Source organism: Tamandua tetradactyla, chromosome 8 (genome assembly GCF_023851605.1).
Source record: "Tamandua tetradactyla isolate mTamTet1 chromosome 8, mTamTet1.pri, whole genome shotgun sequence".
Lineage (NCBI taxonomy): Eukaryota > Metazoa > Chordata > Mammalia > Pilosa > Myrmecophagidae > Tamandua > Tamandua tetradactyla.
In genome coordinates this window covers 96124234-96133574 of record NC_135334.1, presented here as the reverse complement: position 1 = coordinate 96133574, position 9341 = coordinate 96124234, and the positions used below count along the sequence as shown (strand labels likewise).

Sequence of the window (9341 nt, the reverse complement as noted above, 5' to 3'; positions counted from 1 at the left end):
AGTGGGTCCAGTGGTTCCCCGGACACATTCTGTAGTTATTTCCCCAGTTTCAGAATGCATAATTGGCATAGACATACTGAGCAACTGGCAGAATCCTCACATTGGCTCTATAATTTGTGGAGTGAGGGCTACTATGGTGGGAAAGGTTAAGTGGAAGCCACTAGAATTGCCCCTACCTAGCAAAATAGTAAATCAGAAACAATAACAGATTCCTGGAGGGATTGTAGAGATTACTGCCACTCTTAAGGACTTGAAGGATGCAGGGGAGGTGATTCCCACCACATCCCCATTCAACTCCCCTATTTGGCCTGTGCAGAAAACAGATGGGTCTTGGAGGATAACAGTGGATTATCATAAGCTCAACCAAGTGGTAACTCCAATTGCAACTGCTGTTCCAGATGTGGTATCATTGCTTGAGCAAATCAATACATCTCCTGGTACCTGGTATGCAACTATTGATCTGGCAAATGATTTTTTCTCAATAGCTATTAGTAAGGACCAGGAGAAACAGTTTGCTTTCAGCTGGCAAGTAGCAATATACTTTCACTGTCCTACCTCAGGGGTATATCAACTCTCCAGTCCTATGCCATAATCATGTCTGCAGGGACCTTGATTGTTTCTCCCTCCCACAAGACATCACACTGGTCCATTATATTGATGATATCATGTTGACTGGACCTAGTGAGCAAGAAGTAGCAACTACTCGACTTATTGGTAAGGCATTTGCGTGTCAGAGGATGGGAGATAAATCCAACAAAAATACAGGGGCCTTCCACCTCAGTGAAATTTCTATGTGTCCAGTGGTGTGGGGCATGTTGAGATATCCCTTCTAAGGTGAAGGATAAGTTGCTGCAGCTGGCCCCTCCTATGACCAAAAAGAGGTACAATGCCTAGTTGGTCTCTTTGGATTTTGGCGACAACATATACCTCGTTTGGGTGTGCTACTCCAGACCATTTATCGAGTGACCAGAAAAGCTGCTAATTTTGAGTGAGGACCTGAACAAGAGGAGGCTCTGTAAGAGATCCAGGCTGCTGTACAAACTGCTCTGTCACTTGGACCATATGATTCAGCAGATCCAATGGTGCTGGAAGTGTCAGTGGCAAATAGAGATGCTGTCTGGAGCCTTTGGCAGGCCCCTATAGGAGAACTGCAACACACACCATTAGGATTTTGGAGCAAAGTCTTACCATCTGCTGCAGATAACTACTCTCCTTTTGAGAAACAGCTTTTGGCCTGCTACTGGGCCTTAGCAGAGACTGAACATTTAACCATGGGCCACGAAGTTACCATGAGACTTGAGTTGCCTGTCATGAGCTGGATGTTGTCTGGGTGTGCACAGCAGCACTCCATCATAAAATGGAAATGGTATATACAAGATAAGGCCAGAGCAGGTCCTGAAGGTACAAGTAAATTACATGAGAAAGTGGCCCAAATGCCCATGGTCTCCACTCTTGCCACATTAACTTCTCTTTCCCAGACCAGAGCTATGGCCTCTTGGGGAATTCCTTACAGTGAATTGACTGCGGAAGTGAAAACTCGGGCCTGGTTTACAGATGGTTCAGCATGTTATGCAAGTACCACCCGAAAGTGGACAGCTGCAGCACTCCAACTCCTTTCTGGGGTGTCCCTGAAGGACAGTGGTGAGGGGAAATCTTCCAGTGGGCAGAACTTCGAGCAGTACACCTGGTTGTTTATTTTGCTTGGAAGGAGAACTGGCCAGAGGTGCATTTGGATACTGATTCATGGGTGGTTGCTAATGGTTTGGCTGGATGGTCAGGGACTTGGAAAGACCATGTTCTAATTTGCTAGCTGCCGGAATGCAATATACCAGAAACAGAATGACTTTTAAAAAGGGGAATTTAATAAGTTGCTTGTTTACAGCTCTAAGGCCAAGAAAATGTCCCAATTAAAACAAGTCTATAGCAATGTCCAATCAGGCAACCAGGGAAAGATACCTTGGTTGAAGAAGGCCAATGATGTTCAACATTTCTCTCTCAGCTGGAGGGGCACAAAACGAACATGGTGGCATCTGCTGCCTTTTTTACAAAAAAAGGGACTCTCACCAAAATGTTTCCTCTTTTAAAGGATTCCAGTAAGCAACTCCACCTACAATGGGTGGAGGCACACCTCCATGGAAATCATCTAATCAAAAGTTACCACCCACATTGGGTGGGTCACATCTCCATGGAAACAATCAAAATGCTCCCACCCAGGAATATTGAATGAAGATTAAAGGATATGGCTTTGCTGGGGTCCACCACAGATTCAAACTGGCACAGACCATAATTGGAAAATTGGTGACAGAGTCTGGGGAAGAGGTATGTGGATAGACCTTTCTGATGGGCTAAAATCATTAAGATATTTGTGTCCCATGTGAATGCACACCGGAGGGTGACTTCAGCAGAAGAAGGTTTTAATAATCACGTGGATAAGATGACCCGTTCTGTGGATACCACCAGTCAGCCTCTTTCCCCAGCAATTCCTGTCATTGCCCCGTGAGCTCGTGAACAAAGTGGTCATGGTGGTAGGGATGGAGGTTATGCTTGGGCTCAGCAACATGGACTTCCACTCACCAAGGCTGACCTGGCTACAGCCACTGTTGAGTGCTTAATCTGCCAGCAGCAGATACCCATACTCAGCCCCCAATATGGCACCATTTCCTGAGGTGACCCGCTGGCTACATCGTGTTAGGTTGAACATTGGACCACTCTCTTCATGGAAGGGGCAGCAATTTGTTCTAACTGGAATAGACAAATACTCTAGATATGGGTTTGCTTTCCCTGCATGCAATGCTTTGGCCAAAGCTACCATCCATGGACTTACAGAATGCCTTATCCATCATCATGGTATTCTACACAGCATTGCTTCTGATCAGGGAATACACTTTTGTGTTGCGTGAAAAATTTCACAGCAAATGAAGTGCTGGAACAGGCACATGCTCGTGGAATTCTCTGGTCTTACCATGTTCCCCATCATCCAGAAGCAGTTGGATTGATAGAACAGTGAAACGGCCTTTTGAAAACTCAATTATGGTGCCAGCTAGGTGGCAATACCTTGCAGGGCTGGGATGATGTTCTCCAGGAAGGTCTGTATGCTTTGAATCGGCATCTACTATACGGTGCTGTTTCTCCCATAGTCAGGATCTATGGATCCAGGAACCAAGGGCTGGAAATGGGAGTGGCACCATTACTACTAGTGATCCACTAGGAAAATTTTTTCTTCCTGTCCGTGACCTTGAGCTCTCCTGGTCTAGGTTTTAGTTCCAGGATTGGGAGTGCTTCCACCAGGAGAAACGATTCCATTGAACTGGAATCTAAAACTGCCACCTGGCCACACTGGGCTACTCATGCCCCTGGATCAACAAGCCAAGAAGGGGATTACTTTATTGGCTGGGGTGATTGACCCTGACTATCAGGGGGAAATAGGACTGCAACTACACAATGGAGGTAAAGAAGAGTTTTCCTGGAATATGGGAGATTCCCTAGGGCATCTTTAAATACTACCATGCCCTGTGATTAAAATCAATGGAAAACTGCAACAACCCAATCCAGGCAGGACTACCAATGGCTCTGAAACTTCAGGAGTGAAGGTTTGGGTCACCCCCCCCCCCCCCCCCGCCCCCAGGCAAAGAACCACGACCAGCTGAAGTGCTTGCTGACGGTAAAGGGAACATTGAATGGGTAGTGGAAGAAGGTAGTGATCAAAACGAACTATGACCAACATGATCAGTTACAGAAATGAGTTTAATGCTGTTTTGTTCATGTTGTAGTATTTAAGTTGTAAGATATCAAGTTTAAGAATGAATATTACCCAAGGACTTGCACCCTATTCTGGGGAGATTTAATGCTTTTCTGGTTGTATGCAGGACAATTGAGTATTGTTTAAGGTGATGTGCATGGCTGCCAAGTTGACAAGGGGTAGACTGTCATGGTCAGGTTCATGTGTCAACTTGGCCAGGTGGTGGTACCCATTTGTCTGGTTGGGCAAGTACTGGCCTGTCTATTGCTATGAGGACATTTCATAGAATTAAATCTTGAGCACGTCAGCTGCATCCACAGCTGATTGCATTTGTAATCAGCCAATGGGAGTGTCTTCTACAATGAGTGACATTTAATTTAAACACGGGCCCTTAAGAAGATTCAGAAGAGGCAGTCTCCTTCCTGCTTCGGCCAGCCAGTCTCTTCTGTGGAGTTTGTCCAGACCCTTCATTGGAGTCATCAGCTTTCACAGCCTACCTTATGGATTTTGGACTTGACGTTTCTCAAAAGTTATGTGAGATACTTTTATAAATTTTATCTCTATGGATATTTCCTGCTGATTCTGTTCCTCTAGAGAACCCTAGCTAATACAGTCTCCCTACCGCATATTAGTGACAGACCCTCCCAAAAATGTTAGAATGGCCATAAGCCCAAACACCCCTAAAGAGAGGGATAGAAAGATAAAGGTGATGGTGGAGTTATACACAGAAGATAAGATTTGACAGATGAATATGATTGCTGAATCATTAAATTGATATGTCTTTTTGTCTCCAGTATCTTAGAGCTGCTAAAAGTAAAAACCTAAAATTGTGGAATTGTAACCCATTAAACTCTGAAATATGTTCTAGAACTAATTGTGGTGCTGTGCTTTGAAATTTCTTGCTTTTTTGTATATATGTTATTGTTCACAAAAAAAGAAAGTCGATTGTGGTGATAAAAAAAATATTTAAAGTTTTTAGCCTCCTATATTCTGGAGTAGCTACAAGGAAAAAGCTGAGAGGATAGTATGGTAGCCCATGACAAACTCAGGGATCTGTCCTGTAACTACTTGTTGAAGAGTGCTTTGAAAACTATTGCTTTTTTATTTCTTTGCTTTGTATATATGTTATACTATACAATAAAAAAGTTAAAAAAAAAAAAAAAGCACATGTGCTGAGAGAAAGAAGCCAGAAAGAAAAAAAGAGTACATACTTACACTATTCCATTTATATGAAGTTTGAAAACAGGCAAAACAAATTCACAGTGAAGGAAATCAGATAAGTGGTTGCCTGGGGATAAGGGTTGAATGCAAAGCGGCACAAGGAAACTTTTTGGTGTGAAGGAATTGTTCTAAATATGGATAGAGTGATGGTTACATGGTGTGTGTACATTTGTCAAAACTCATCAAACTGCATCCTTAAAATGGGTATTGCATATACATTATACCTCAATAGAGTTGTTTAAAAAATATTGGGGGGGGGGAAGAAAAAAAAAAACAGGGAATACAGACAACTCTTTTTGAGGGTTTAAATGTAAAGGGAAACCCAGAGTTGTGGCAATAGTAGGATAAAGTGGAGTCAAGAGAACTTTTTGGTTTGACTATTTTACTTGATTTTGTGCAAAGGAAAGCAACCAATTGACTAAGCAGTTCTATACTTGTATTTGTTAATCAAGGAGGAAATGAAGTCACATGGCAAACTTCATTTCCTCCAAACAGTACTGCAAATATTACAGAAACTCACAGCACCTGGGGAGCCCAAACAAGAAAGCTGTTAAAGGGTCTCAGGTGCAGTGTTACAGGAAGCTTGACTTTATCTACTGTCACTGCCCAATACCTTGCCTGGTTCCACACTTCCCTGTGAAGTTTACTGTTCTCTGGCAGATTCAAATCCATGTAGCTGGTTCCCACCCACATTCCAGGCCCATCACTTCTTGCTATTGGAAGGTGGCTAATCCAGAAGTAGAAATCCAGGCAGCGCCACACACACACTTGCCCAGCTGTGCTTTATGTGGCACCTCTACGAGTGAGGCCTGGGCTCTCAGTTTGTATAGGAAATTTCCATTACTGTCAAAGAATTCTGGCCCCATTTGTACTATTTTGCTGCTGAAGTGCTGGTCACCTGGCTCCCTTGCCTTCAATTCTTCCTGCTTCTCATAACTTGGCAATCCATTACTGTCAGTTCCTCCAGTGCTCTCACAATTGCCAGTGATGATCTAGGGCTGCAGCTCCAAGCACAAAGCTCTTTCTCCAGGCCCTGTATTCCTTTGTTTTTTTTCCCTTTCTGTCTTCTTGGTGTCTACTACAAGTAGAAACTGGTGTTTCTTCAACCCTATCATTTTTGAACTTGTGCTATGTCTCTGGCCTTTGGATAAGGCTTCATCCCGTGGTATCAAAAAGGAGCCAGATGCAGAGTGGCTTGCAGAGAGCAGCTTTGAGGTATTCCCAGAGACCTGGAACTGCTGGAGCAAAGGGGCAGACCCAGCTTTCTTAAGGATTCATTCAGTTTCTGTTCCAATGTGGGTACAAACTTGCTTTTCAAAGCCTTTCACATGGCACTGGTGGTGCCACTGAAGCCTTTGGCCAATCTAGGTACTGACCAGAACTGTAAATTTCTTTTCTAAATACTGGATCTGCTCCCTGGCTTCCCATATCAGGATCCTGTGTGGGGCATCTGGCACCACCGTTTGCCTCCCAATTTTCTGATAACAGGATTTTTTTTTTTTCTTTCAGTTCAAGGTGCTGGGGGTGAGAATTAATGCAGAGGCTAGGTGTGGAAGCAAGGTGGGTAGTTGAAGGGCCTCAAGCTAAATTACAGAGACTTTGTCCTTCCCTCTGTTAGCAAAGGCCATCAGGCCAGGTCTGCAATTTAGACTTGCTTTGTACACCACTCCCAGAAATCTAAACATCTACAACAGTTAGTGGCTGGTAAACTTGCTGATCTCTCTAAACAGGTAATGAAATACTTCACTAATCTGGGAATCTGTGGTCCCAAAGGAGCTTAGCATATGCTCTGGCACCCCTAACTTCTTGTGAGAAGAAACAAAGGCTGCAAATGTGGTGGCAGGTTACTGGGTGTCGAGGGGGCATGGTCCAGAGCGGAGCTGGTACCTTTCCCCCTCCTGCAACTCACACTCCTTTGATAAGAGTACTTGAGGGAGTGGGGCCTTGGCCAGAAGCACCGCATGTTCACCCACAGAAATAGGCAGAGAGACAATGCATGGATATAGGTAAAGGTTGGTTGGGGAGAGTGGTGTGGGAAGATGTGGAAGTTTGCTTTTACTTGGTTTTATTTTCTTGGTGACAGAAGTCTTCAGCTGAGAGTAACAATAAGGGAGGAAGTATTGGAGGCACAAGGAGAGATGGTATAAAGTAGTCATTGAGGAGGATGGGCCAGGGAAATAAAGAGCAACTTCCAGACAGCATATGAGATTATAGGCTCTTTTGAGATTAGGGGTCATGAATTTGATCTAACCACTCAGCATGGTTGAGTGTGGTCATGGAGCTACATTTAACCAGGATTGTGGTTTAGCTAAGAGTAGAGAAGAGAGAGAGAGAGGCAAGGAAGTTGAAGATAGATGAGTGGGAGTGTTTATAATGATGGACTATGGGTTTTATGCTGGTTTAGGAGGGAAGTGCCAACATGAATTGGTGAGGGACAGTGAAAATATGACTCAATGGATTTGGTCTTGGTGGAGTTGAAGTCCTGGAGTTGAATATTTGAGTGAGCTGAAAAGGTGGGTTGTTAGAATGATACTTAAAATTGAGACCAGGTGGGAGACAGAGTTCTGGGTTATGGTCAGAGCTAGAGCATGGTCATTGGAATGAATGGCTGTGGTAAGGAAGACAAGATCATTAGATGAGAAGACGATCTAAAAGGTCAGGACATAAAAAAAAAAAAAGTTCAACTACATGAGATATTGAAGTCACCAATAAAACAGTAGTAGGAAAGGGGTAGTGAGTTAGTAGCTGAATTTTTTAAAGATTGTGGGAAAGTGACCTGGGAGTGTGAAGAGGCTTGTGACAAGATAAGGGATAAGGTGGTTGATGTTAGTCTTGAAGAGATTAAAAGCTGTAGGGAGGGAAGGGGCAGAGTGGTTTAGGAATGAAGAGGGGAGAGTGATCAAGTGGCAAAAAACAAACAAACAAACAAACAAGGAAGACATCTATTTCCAGGCCTGGGGGTATGAACGGTGTATGAGAAGACTAGTTATTCTTTGAGAGGACTGCAGGGGAACCAGTGTCCTCAGGAAGAAGCAAAGCAATCTGGATACTAAAGGGAGATAGGCAGAACTTCATGATTAGAAATGAAGGATTCAGAATAAACTGAGAGACCTGAGCTTTCAGTGACATGAATGGGAATAAAGGACATTGTGAAATTGGTCCTGATGCTCCCAAGGCAATATTTTTAAGGCTTTGAGTTTGGCAGAGAGGGTCCTGCTGGAAGTATGCAGAACCTTTGGGCTCCATATGGCCTAAGCTGATGGAATGGTCTGGTGGGTATGCTTCTAGTATCAAGACTTCGCAAAACGTATTTCAGCCATTCAGTTTTGTGCATTTTAAAAACTCACCGACATTATGTACCACTATAGAGAATGTGGCTATTAGATGAAAAAGTCACCTTTGAATTATCTTGCTTTTTCACCTGACATTTATTATGAAAGCTTTTCAATGTTGCCATGAAGTCTTGAAAATGATTTTTATAGAGTGTATAATATTCCATGAAGTGAACATATTGTAATTTACTTAACTGCCTCCTTTACTATTGTTAGATTATTGTTGATTAATTTTTATTTTAAAATTATTAAACTAACTTGGTGATAGGGCATTTTTGCACATATTTAGCTACACTCTAGAACTGGATGAATGTTAACTGCTCCACATTAGCCAAGGAGATAGTGAGGCAATGCAGGAAAACCACTGCTTTTGTAGGTTTTATTTTTCCCCTGAAACTTTATTGGAAAGGTCAAATGAATTACTTCTAAGACATTTTAAAAGTACTTTGCTTATTCATCATTCCACTTGGAAGTTCACCCTAACTTTATAGCAAGGAAACAGGCAAAATCATGAAGACTTAAAAAATAGATCAGCTACCAACAGGCCTTGTCGGATTGGAGGCTTGACTCTTTGACAGACACTGTATATGTCTTACCATGATTCCTAGCACATCAGTACAACAAGAGTGCCATATTCTAGGGATGGGAATGAGAAGGGAGGGCATTGAGGAGCCCCAAGGTACATTGCAAACTGCTGATGTAAAGCAAGGTCCCTAACTATCTCTTTGGGTCTGAAGATCACTTAAAGTCTTAGAGGTTAATGAGGCTATTGCAAGTTCTTTCTTTTAGGCTCAGAAGTCACTCTTTAGCTGAGTTATTTTGTAGCTCATGGGTGGAGTTCCACCACGTCTAGCTTTGAAATGTTCTGTTTGGACATTTCTTCTGGTATTATTAAAACTTTCTAAATGAAGTTGATAAGTTTCAGTTTACTGATTCCCTTTCCATAGTACACTAAATGTTATATTTTAAGACACTGGCTTCATATATGTAAATACTGTATCTTTTGAGGAAATTTAGGTTAAGTCTCCATCAATCCTCCAAGTCTTCAT

General features: G+C 42.8%; 1 pseudogene; it reads right to left on the bottom strand.

The window, feature by feature from the left end:
• Positions 1-5673: 5673 nt before the first annotated feature.
• LOC143645249 (neugrin pseudogene) lies at positions 5674-8313 on the bottom strand (annotated as a pseudogene).
• Positions 8314-9341: the final 1028 nt, after the last annotated feature.